This window comes from Talpa europaea, assembly GCF_964194135.1.
Source record: "Talpa europaea genome assembly, chromosome: 4".
NCBI lineage: Eukaryota > Metazoa > Chordata > Mammalia > Eulipotyphla > Talpidae > Talpa > Talpa europaea.
This window is the reverse complement of record NC_140070.1, coordinates 85,243,811-85,255,902: the sequence shown is the minus strand read 5'-3', so window position 1 is coordinate 85,255,902 and position 12,092 is coordinate 85,243,811.

Here is a 12,092-nt window from a genome sequence, read left to right as displayed (position 1 = left end):
CAATATAAAAATAAAGAGATGAAGAAATTTGCACTAGATGATAATAGATTTAGGCCAATTGGCATTTAAAAGTTATGGTGGATCTTTGTTGAATTAGGTACAACTTGAATTAGGTACCACAACTTGTGGTATATTGCAATGCATTATACTGAACCATGTATTGTTTTCTTTTATCTTTAGTCAACAATTTGGTTTTTTAAAAAAGATTTATTTTTATGTGTTATGCATTCAAGAGCTGGGGTGTAGACCAGAGGTGCTGGGGTGGGTGGTGGAGGGAGGTTGAGAGGATTCACCAGAGATAGAGTGGGGAGTAGAACAGGGGGATCTACTGAAATACACTGCTGAGGGGAGCAGCAGGCGAGACAGGAGAGGTTTGTTGAGCCATGTGAGTCAGCTCCCTGGCTGGGGATCGAATTCATGCTGCAGATAGCTTCACTGTGCTGAGACTTAACCCCTTGCACCACAAGGGAGGCCCCCTAGTCACCAATTTGGATGAGGAATTTTATACTTTGATCAAATTTACAAGTGTCACAAATCCGGAAGGAATAATTTGCACACATCATGACAGACCAAAGCCCAATATAACTCAACAAGCCAATCAAATTGGCTCTAGTTAATATGATGAAATGTAATTAACAATGACTATAAACCCCTATATTTTATTTATTTTTTCATTATAGCATTATTTCTATTTGTTTATTTTATTTATATTTTACATGATTGTTTATTTTTAAACAATGTTTGCTTTTTTTTCCCCCTCAGGTGTAGTCCCCATAGAATTTCCTCCACCAATGCACCTGTGCACCATCACGTCCGTCCTGTGTGAAGGACTCCCTGACTCCCTCCCTCCCTCCCTCTGATGCCTCTCCCTCCCCCTCCCCTGCAGGATGTCTCTGGTTTATAATTGTCTGTTTGTTTTTGTTTTTAAACCCCTGTAGTTTAGTTCAGTAAATCAATAACCCTTAAATATAGAGAGGCAGGTATTATCGTTAACCTGTAGTTCATGTGAAAAAGGCAATTTTCTTCACATGAACAATTTTTAATTGGTTGAACATTCAATAGGACCAAAAAAATTGATAGAAAGACAAATGCAATTTTCCTTTATCCCCTTCTTCCCAGGCAGATAAAAACTTACTTTATTGAATGATTAACTGTATATTGCCAAGGCCACTATGTACAGATGAGAAAGGGGAGCGTTCTTGTCAGACATAATTATCTCCTCCTTGGCCTAGTGCCACGCCTAATGGTATTTCTGTATGTCCTTGATCTTAGACCTGTTGATCTCAGCCTGGTCAACCAGAAGCTGCCTGCTGCCCTTATTGACCTACAGCTTGTGGATGTGTTTCATGAGAATACATTTGTTATTAAACATATTTCCCTCACCTTTAGGTACAGGCTTTGATGCATATGGTAGTAAGTCTTCTGAGATTCACGTTGTCTTCTGCACACTGAGCACTTTACAGCAACTGAGGTGTTTTTCCAGCATTGAGCCCAAAAATGGACAGTCACAGGCTTGCAGATAATCAATCTATTCAATCTAATCAAGCTAATCAATCTTTGGTTAGCTTCCAGATCCACTGATGAGAGTTTTCATTGACTAATAGGTCTCATGAGAGTTTTCATTGACTAATAGGTCTCAACTAGACCTTCTTTTTTTTCCACAGCAGAGGATGCTGGTGGTGAGTCTCTTTGAAACCTCATAGCTATAATTCAGTTTTCAATAAAAATTTTTAGTGACTAGTTCACAGGAGGTAACTAGTCCTTTTGCAACAACACAGTGACTCATGTTTGCAGAGCCCATTTGTTCAACACACCCTTACCCAGAGTGGCTGATCAGTGTTACCTGGTAATAAAAGTAAGAAATGACTTAAGGAGCTTTTTGTCTAATATTTTTTCATATTTCACCTTACTTGTGGTAAGGTATTGTTGAAACTAATGAAGTGTAGGAAAACTGGACAGAGGAGAAGGTGAGAAAAAAAATAGCAATCCAGTCATCTGCTTATAGTCACACACTTGTTAGTAGCAGAGTATGGATTTGTTCTCATTTCTGTTTGACTGCAAAAATCTGTGCCCTTTCTAACATGCTGTTCTTCCCATTGTATTCAAATAAATGCTTTCTCTTTCTGATTTATTAATGTAAGAATATAAAAAGATCTATAAGGATATTATCGGTTCAGTACATTTAGTCACACTATGAATTCTTTTATATTAAAAAAAGGTAGTAAACAACATATAAAATTTGATAAATAGCAAATACTATGTATCATAATAGATATTTGAAATTTGTTGTTTAATTGTCCAGATATGCCTATTTTTTCTAAATATTTTCTTACATGCTGGAACTTTATTACATATAATTCTAGTAAGAGAATGTGAATGACAGCTTTCAAGATGAATATAGTTTTGTGACTGTTTAAAAGATCACTGTATATAAACTTAATGTATTATAAGGAAAATATTAATCATCCACTTTTAGTAAACTCGAGGAAATAGCAATAAGCAGGCATTGTGATTTGATTTTATAATGGATGTGTACAGAAATATATTGGAAAATAAAATCTACAAAGAATAGGTATACATGAGTATTTTAGATTGCGTTGTTTCTATGGAGACATAACCATAAATGTCAAAATGTGTATCTAAAGTCATCATAATAATTGCTTCTGTATCTTCAATGGACAGTTGTTGGTTTGTGGTCCATTTAAATGAATGTTTCAATAAAAAATTATGAATAGCATTTTTGAATATTCAGTCTGTCTGCCAAGAAACAACTTGGCCATCTTCCAACGGAAGGGAAATTATGATCTCTCAGAGGAGACTTCAGTGTTTCTATTGTTTGAAATTTTATTGGTAATCATTCTTTTCAAATGAGAGCGTATCATTGCATGAATTTTTCTACATTTGTTTCATACACAAACAGCCCTTAACCATCAACAAAACAACAAAAATAAAAAAAAAAAACTTTTAAATAATGACCTGTAGTCTGGACAACACATTTCTTGGGTGGCAACTCTAAACTGCTAGAGGTCCTGGCACAGTAGGGAAAAGCTCTTGATATATAGGAAGAAAGTCATGGCTAATTCTTAGAGCAATATGTGCTTGGTTTTGATTTTGGTTTAATGTGACTCTGGGACTAAAAGAAACGTGACTGCTGAACTGACAGCCAACACCAACATGCCTCTCAGCTGGGAGAGGGTCAAGGAGGGTTTAGGTTCAGGTGTCTGGAGAAGGGTAATGAAAGTTTGTTTCTACAATATGTGATGTCATCCGCAAGGAATATGATCTTAAACAAATCCAGTGGAGAAGTATTTTAAAACATTCTTCAGCCTTTTGGTTCTAAGGCTTCCTTTCTTCTAAGAAATCTATATTAATAGATGAAATTTGGGGGGCCTCCCTTGTGGCACAGGGATAGCTATCAAGCTATCAAGCAGCCACTGGAGCATGAGTTTGATCCCTGGCCAGGGAGCTAACCCACATGGCGCAGCACACCTCTCCTATCTCACCCACTGCCCCTCTCAGCAGTGTATTTCAGTAGATCTGCCTGTTCTGCATCCCAGTCTCTCTGGTGAATCCTCTCACTTCCCACACCTGTGGCTTACAGCCCAGTTACTGTATGCATAAATAAATAAGTATTTTTAAAAATAGATGAAATTTCATAATTATATTTCTTAAGTCCTCATTAAACAATGTCAACAGGTGCTGGAAACTTCAACTTCAAGCAAAACATGATGAAACCTATTTTACCACAGGGTGATTAACGAAAACAAGAGGTAAGTTCCTACAGCATGTTTCTGGTACAAACAAAATCCCAAACTTCTAAATAAAGACCCCATACACTTCTAATATTAACTAATAATCTGTGTTCATTCATTTCCAACCTGCTTATTCCACTCAGAGTCACAGTGGCCAGAACCTATCCCAGCCCTTCAGGGTACAAGTTGGCACCCAATGCGGGAGGATGCCCTTCTATCACAGGGTCCCATGCTCACTCAGACTGGGACAGCTTAGACGCATCGTGACTCTAACACACATCTTTGGGATGTGGCAGGAAAACAGAGTACCTGGAGAAAACTCGCTCAGGCATGGAAAGAATGTGCCAGCTCCACAAACGCAGTGGCCCTTACTGGGCATCCATTGTTCTTTTCTCATCAACATTGTTATGAAAAGACATGTAACAAAGACCATTTGAGGACCTGCTGTACTTTTATTACCTTCATTCAGATAGCCTGGGGCTGAATAAGAGATTTTTAAATGAATATGTGACATTATGAGCTGTGTCATGCAGTGGTTAAGACTGCAGGTTTGAATCCTAGCTTTGCCACTTTATTCAATTATAGAAGGCACTTTTCTAGGTACTGGGAATGTAACAATAAACACTTGACAAAACAAACACTTCAATAAACACTTCACAAACCGTACGTAGAAGCTATAGAACATTAACTACTCTCTTACTCAGCTTCTTCCTCATTCCTTATAAAGTACCTGTCTTGGCCATGTTTTAAGTGTTAACAGAGTTGGAATACAAAAGTTGAAACACAGAGTCTAATTTCATAGAAAGTATTTAAGAAATGTTAGCTATTATATTTAAGGGATTTTTAAATATATTTAAGGGGGTGGTTGTCTTACTGGGAAGTATAACACACATGACTGGAGATGGGGAGATTATTCTGAAATATCTGAGTGCATCCATCTAATCAAATGCATCTCTAAATAGAACCTTTCCAGGCAGCGGTTGTTAAACCTATCCACTATTTTTTTTTTTTTTTTTTTAGATACTGAAGTCTCAATGCTAGAATTTTCACTTGAATAGCATTGGTTAATTTCAGCTGACCATATGCTTATCTCCAGAAATATCTACCCTTGGTCAGTACTAAAGATTAAAAAAATTTCCTTAGATAATGCATGAGACATGAATGCTTCTGCTATGAATCTCTAAGGGAAAGTAATTCTATAAAAAAGGCAAACTATAGTATTGAATATGAGTATCCAATTTTATTTTATTTTTTTAAAGATTTATTTATGTATGCATACGTGAGCTGGGGCACAGGCCAGAGGTGTGGGGGGTGAGAGGATTCACCATAGACAGAGTGGGGAACAGAACAGGCAGATTAACTGAAATACACTGCTGAGGAGAGCAGAGGGTGAGTCAGGAGAGGTTTGCTGCGCCATGTAGGTATCTCCCTGGCCAGGGATCGAACTCGTGCTGCAGTGGCTGCTGATAGCTTGAAAGGTTGCATCTTAATCCCTTGTGCCACCAGGGAGGCCCTGGATATCCAATTTTATTCTTAACATCATCAGTTAATGTTCATATTACTGAAACTGAACATAGTTGTTCCTTAATAGAAAAGAAGGGGAGTGGGGAAGGGAAAAAAATAAAAATAACAGAGCCCAGAAATAAGAATAGATTCTAAAAGAGAAGAGGAGATGCTACCTAAAGAGAAATTTAACCTCTTTCAATTAATTTGACGTTGCTCTATTAGATAACCAGCCTTGGAAAGAAACTTATAGTTTTAAGATAATATCAATGTGTAAGGCACTGAGCTTAACAGCTAATATAACTTATTTCCTTTTATTCATTTAAAACACTGAGAAATCTCATTATCTTTACAGGTGAGGAACAGAAGTTCAATGAAGTAACTTAAGAATAGAAGTTTCTGAACACAAAATGAATTGAGTTCAGCATGAGGGGGTGGTGGTATCATTTCCTGAACCAGGTAAGTTTTGAGTTTGATTTTGGATGCAGAAAAGAAGTAAGAATATTTGAACTGGGTAATGTTTCTCCCATGAATCATGAGGAAATTGCCCCGTTGTTGTTTTAGACAGACATTGATCTACATAAACTGTCTGTTGGGGAAAGTGCCTCGGTGTCTAACTTGTAAAGGCCTATTGGATATTTGATAATGTCAAGAATGAAGCTAACTAGTGGTTATTAGGGTTTAAGGTCTCTACCTTGATGCAGGACTATAATTAAAAGCTAGCTTTGAGGGCCTCCCTGGTGGCGCAGGCGGTTGAGCGCCACACTGTGAAGCTGTCCACAGCCTCTGCAGCGCGGGTTTGATCCCGGCCGGCCAGCAAGAATCCCACATGGCACAGCAGACCTCTCCTGTCTCACCCATTGCTCCCCTCAGCAGTGTATTTCTTCAGTCTCCCTGTTCTCTTCCCAGCTCTGTCTCTGTGAATCTTCTCACCCTCCCGCACATCTGGCCTGTGCCCTGGTTCTTGTGTAAATAAATAAATCTTAAAATAAAATAAAATAAAGTAAAATAAAATAAAAGCTAGCTTTGAATGGCTCTAGACAAATAAGCCGCTTTCTTACACTTATGCTTCTTACACCAGGCTAATGACTTTATCTCATCTTCAAAGTAAAGAATTCAAAGCTTGCATCATTTTCGATTCAAAATTCTTCTCTGGATCTAAGTTAAACCTTCTTATCAACCTTTACAGAATTTCAATTTCCTAGTTCTTCTTGACCTGTTGATAAACTCCTAAAGAAATCATTACAGCAGTCCTTTCCTAACTCTATTCTCTACTATATATTTGAATAAAACCTTCCATTTTATTTCTATGCATCCCTCTACTGCTTTTATATTATTCTCAAATAATAACTCTGTGACTTATTTTTGTCTTCTGAAAAATAGAAGGATTGTTTAATTGTTAATTTCAGATTTTGTCGTAGAGTTTCAAGGAATTAATTCACATGTTAGGGTGTTGGAGGCATGACAAACTGGAGAGGCGTTGCTCAGTCAGAAACTCCCTCTAGCAGAAACAGCCCTGCTTTCTGTTTTGGACTTTCCATAGAATTTCATTTGATGGGATATGATACTAAAACAAATTTCAGTGTTCTTTCAAGCCTAAGTAGACTAAAAAAAATTATGATTCTATAACCTTAATTATAATGGAGGGAAGGAATGTTTCATCTATTTATATTTTGCATATTTTTAAGAGACTTAGAAATAGGTGTGTTTCTAAGAGACTTAGGAACTAGATACGTGGATTACACATGTGGCTTGATTGAACGTAGAAGTAGGACTTGATCCTGGCAGAGGAGCCCTTCGGCATGTATTTCTTTCTCATGAAATCTTTATAGTCACTCCATGGGTGCTAGAAAAAGGACTCATGTAATTATTTTGCCTGGCACTGTTGCCCCTGCTAATTTGACAGTAGTAGTTGCACCCAGGAGTACAGTGTGACCAGAGTGCTTTCCTTCTAATCCAGCTTCTTTCATTCTGGCTGGGATTATGACAGAGCAAAACAGAAATTTCACTATCTCTTAGGTCACAACTTCAAAGCTATTTCAATTCCTGGAAATGCCCAACATTGACAGGATCACCAGGAGAGATACAGTATGTGCTCTCTTGTCAGCTTCTGTGCTGTGGATGACAGTCCAGTGTTCCTTTAGTGACTGTATAGCTGACAAGAATCCTCTTTGCAAGAGGTGCTGACTTAAAACCTAGGGAGGACACATACTGGGTGCTATATACTACAGGTTGTATACAAATCAAAGGGTGGGATGGAGCAGAGTGATTCATTAAATACTCTATCTTGAGCTCCTAAGAAGAAAAGATTTATAAGTTTCAAATTGTTATTGTTAGCGTTACTAATGGTAATCATCCAAATGCATTCTGGATGCTATTTCTTTTTCTTTTTTTTCTTTAAAATTTTTTTTAAGATATAATTTTATTTATTTATACAAACACTGGGTACAGTCAGAAGTGCGGGAGGGTGAGAGAATTCACCAGAGCCAGAGCAGGAAGCAGAGCAGGCAGAAGGACCGAAGTACACTGCTGAGGGGAGCAGCGCGTGGCAGGAGAGGTCTGCGTGCCATGTGGGATCCTCCTCCGGTGGCCGGGGAGCAGCCTGGGATCGAACCAGCGCTGCAGAGGCTGCGGGCAGCTTCGCAACCCAGTGCTCAACTGCTGCGCCACAAGGGAGGCCCCTGGATGCTATTTCTTAAGCTGGAAAAGGAATGGCATTGCATCTACCTGAGCTCCCCTATCCAGTTGCCAACAGCCTCGCTTTTCACATTCTGTCCCCTGCCCTGCTTGCTGAGTAATCTATTTCAAATGTAAATCTGATCATCTCACCTTCTGCCCCCATGCCTTCAATGGATTTCCACTGATTTCTGAATAAAATTAAAGTGCTTTCACAGAGCATATTCAGACTAGCCTCCTGCTCCATTCTCCATCCTGCACCTTTGGCTAAATGGCACTGCATTTCATTGTCACTCTAGTTGAGGGTCAAAACATGAAGTTTTAGCTTGGTTAAGTCTTAGCCTGGTAGAATATCAAAGATATTTTCTTTTTTTATATACAGTCCTGTGTTTCTCAATGGTGATTTTCAAGTCTCCCTGGAAAAAAAATCAATGAATAACTTGATTAAAAGTAATGTTTGGGAGCCCAGCAAGATGGTGGCAGAGTGAAGGCACCAGGCTCTTCTCCTCTAGACAAAAACAACAAAAATGATGCAAAACAAAGCCAAAGAAGAGTGACTGCCTTGCATCGTCCCCTATAGCTACTGACTTGGGTGCACTGCAACATTGTGGCTGCTAAGACCCTGCACTGTCTGGACAAGGAGATGCATGAACAAGCAGCTAGAATAAAGGGTGCATTATGGGAGAGCTATAGACAGACAGAAATGATACTACTGGCTTGAATCTGAGGCTTAGGACACAGAATAGCTGTACCCTGAATCGGGTCAGTGTGCCTGAACTTCCTTATAGAAGAGACTACTACTGCAGTCCAGGTTGAGATATTTGAAAAACCTGCCACCTTCACCCCAGGCTGAGATATCTAAAGTGCTTGTTACCCTGCACAAGGAAACATCACAAAGAGGAATTTCAAATTATTGAGTCTATCAGAGGTGTTCTGTTCCTCTTTTAAATCTACTAGTACCCCACTACTCCAACAACTACAAAACAGCTATGGAAAAATTTATCCTTTCTAAAACACGTACAAAATAAAAAATGAAGAGACGAAGAACACAATACAAATGCCAGAACAACAACAACAAAAAACCCTGAAAGGATTCTTGGCTCAGTGGATTTATGGAGCATGACAGAGGGGAATTCAAGGCAATAGTACTGGCCATGCTGATGGAACTTAAAAAGAAAAAAAAAGGTTATAAAACAGAATAAAGTAATGAAAATATGAGGCAGCTACATATGGAGTTAGGAAGCATTATAGTTGATGTTAAAAATACAATTAAGGGCCTTAAGAGCAGACAAACAGAAGCAATGTAGAAAATTAATGAACTTGAAAACACAGTACTGGGGGGAAAAAGGAATAGAGAAAATGTAGCGAATAAAGAATGTTGACTCATTAAAAATACAGAATCAATTAATCGACTGTATAAAAAGATGAAACTGCCACTTGCAACAGCACAGATATACCTAACGGGTGTTATGTCTAGTGAAATAAGTCAGAGAAGACAAATACTATGATTTCATATGTGGAAGGTAAAGAAACAAAACTAGTGAAGAAACAAAACAAATCACTAGACTATAACAACAAAATAGTGGCTACCAGAATGGAAGGGGGGGAGTAGGTAAATTGGGGAGAAGGGGTCAATTGCATGGTGAAGAATGGAAACTAGACTTTTGGAGGTGAACATGTTGTGCTATGAACAGATGTTGGTATGCTGTATGCCCGAAACCAAAGTTACTCAAAATTTTAGTTGAAGATTCACCAGTTCTTCATAGCCTCAAAGCAGACATCTAAATCAAAATCCCAAATTAGTTCTATATACTGATTTGAAAATCATTGCATATGGACTCTTCAAATAGAAAATGTAGAAGGTGAGTGCCCTCTAGTGAACACACTCACACATGTCACATATTTGTTGGTGTAGCAGAACTTTTTTCTGCTCCTTTGTAAGAGCTCTATTTCCTGATGTGCAAATTTAAAGGCTGTATTTGAATTAATACTTCCATGTCAGTGAGGAAACCAAAAAATAGAACTCTCTCATCTGACCTCAGCAGCTCCTGGACATTCATTTTAGATAATGGAAGACTGTATCCCAACACACCTGGTTGTTAGGAATGAGGCTTACTTTCTCAGAGTGTAATAAGTGCTAATGGGAAACACCAAATCCATTCTGGGCAAAAGGCATGTTCTACTCATCCTATTTGTGTTGGTTTCATTACCTCATTACAGTTTTCTTCAGTAAACCCATTCAGTTTATTCCCTCAGAAGGAAGTAAGACTTAGAGCCTTCTGTTTTGTTTTTATTTTTTTCTTGTCCACTTGAAAGTTGAAAGGAAGATGAATCCATTATGGATTTAATATGATCTGTATAAATACCCCATTACTTTTAACCCATATGGGTTAACAATAACCTATGTGAGGTTATTGTTTATTTCCAAACAGGAAAGCATACATGTGTTTATTAGGTTACAGTTAAATTTCTATAATAGAAGACCCCAAAATATAGTAGCTGAATTGTGATTGAGGTTTACTCTTCCTGATACAACTGGCCAGTGATTTTAGTACAGGGCATATAGTGTAGCTCTGACATCCACACTCAACATATAGGTTCCTTTTCTGGGCTCAAAGTAGCTGCTCCACTACCTACTCTCACATGTGTATCCCAGTTGGTGTAGAAGAGGTTAGTGAAGAACCCATTCATTATTTTAAACAACAAATGAAAAAGTGGCATACAACAGTCTTGCTCATGTCCCACTGCCCATAATTTGATCAAAATTTTCAAAAAAGGATGGGAATGTGGTCTTTAGTGAAAGAATCGAAGGTCCCACTAAAACCTTGAGTGCTGTTATTAAAAGAAGATAGGGAAAATGGATTTTTGGTGGACAACTGTCTTTGCTACAGACCATTTCTGATATTTCCATTTTTTATATGATTCTTTAAGTAGGGCAGTTATTCACAGAATATAGGCCAAAAAAGTAACAGATATTTCAGTAATTCCAGTTAATGAAATAATGTCATTTTTACTTGAAAGCCTTTTTTCTTCACTTCATGGTCTTCCCTTAGTAGGAACTTCTTAATTTTAAAACTAGACACCTAGACAATCAGTTTAAAAGTTAGTACAGGCAGTCCTTGCAATGTATGTTTTCAATATGCACAAGTTTCAGTAGTGGCCATGGTTTAGTTAACTATCACCATTTCCCCAACAACGCAGTTCAAATTTCAATTACCATACTATATAACTGTGGATTGCAGCATACAGTTTTGTACTAGCCCTTCATTTCCACAAGTCATCACATAAATAACAGCTGCACATACTGTTCAATCACTAATCATGATACCTTTTTTCAGTCTGTTGGTAATTGATCACTGCATGTCTGTATTCCTTTTATGCACAGAGAGCAAAATGTGTAGTTATGGTATTCTCAGAATGAGAGCAATAATGAAGGGGGATTCTTACAGAAAAATGGGCCAGGGAGTTTCCTCTTCATTATTGAGCTTAATTTATTATCCCCAGGCCCAGTGAAAACCCTATCATGGGTTTCCAACAGAGGGAAACAACCCTTCAAAAGTGATATCTCTTATCTTCCCTTTCCGCCTTGAATTCAGCCCACCAGCCAAAATACACTATGGCTAAAACCACCGGTAGTTATTTTACTTTGCAATTCATGAAGTAAATTTAATCTGCCAGACATTCAAGCCTACCCACCTGCTAATATTGTGTCCCTGTCTGAGAGTTGCCGGATGCAGCAATGGATAGACAAGACACTGCCTTGAGCAACTAACTGGTCTTATCCATCCCAAGTTTCATCGCTGCATCTAGTCACTAGGAAAGAATTGTGGAGACAATACCAGTAACTTACATTACTATTTACTACTAGAAATTAAAATCAACCTGGACTCTTCAGGGGATAAATTAGCACATGACAACTGTTCTTATACTTTTATATGCAAACAACAGAAACTGTGAGATGGTTACAGGAACAAAATCTAGTATCTTTCTTCAGATTATATGTTTTGGAGGGACAGGGAGGGAGGGAAGAAGGAGGGAGAAAGTGACCATTTACCAGCTTAATTTAAAGTTGTTGCAAATATGAAAAGTGAGCAATATTTGGCAGCACCCTAAGTTGTAGAATATGTATTTTTAAATTTTTTATTCCTCAATAATCCAAAT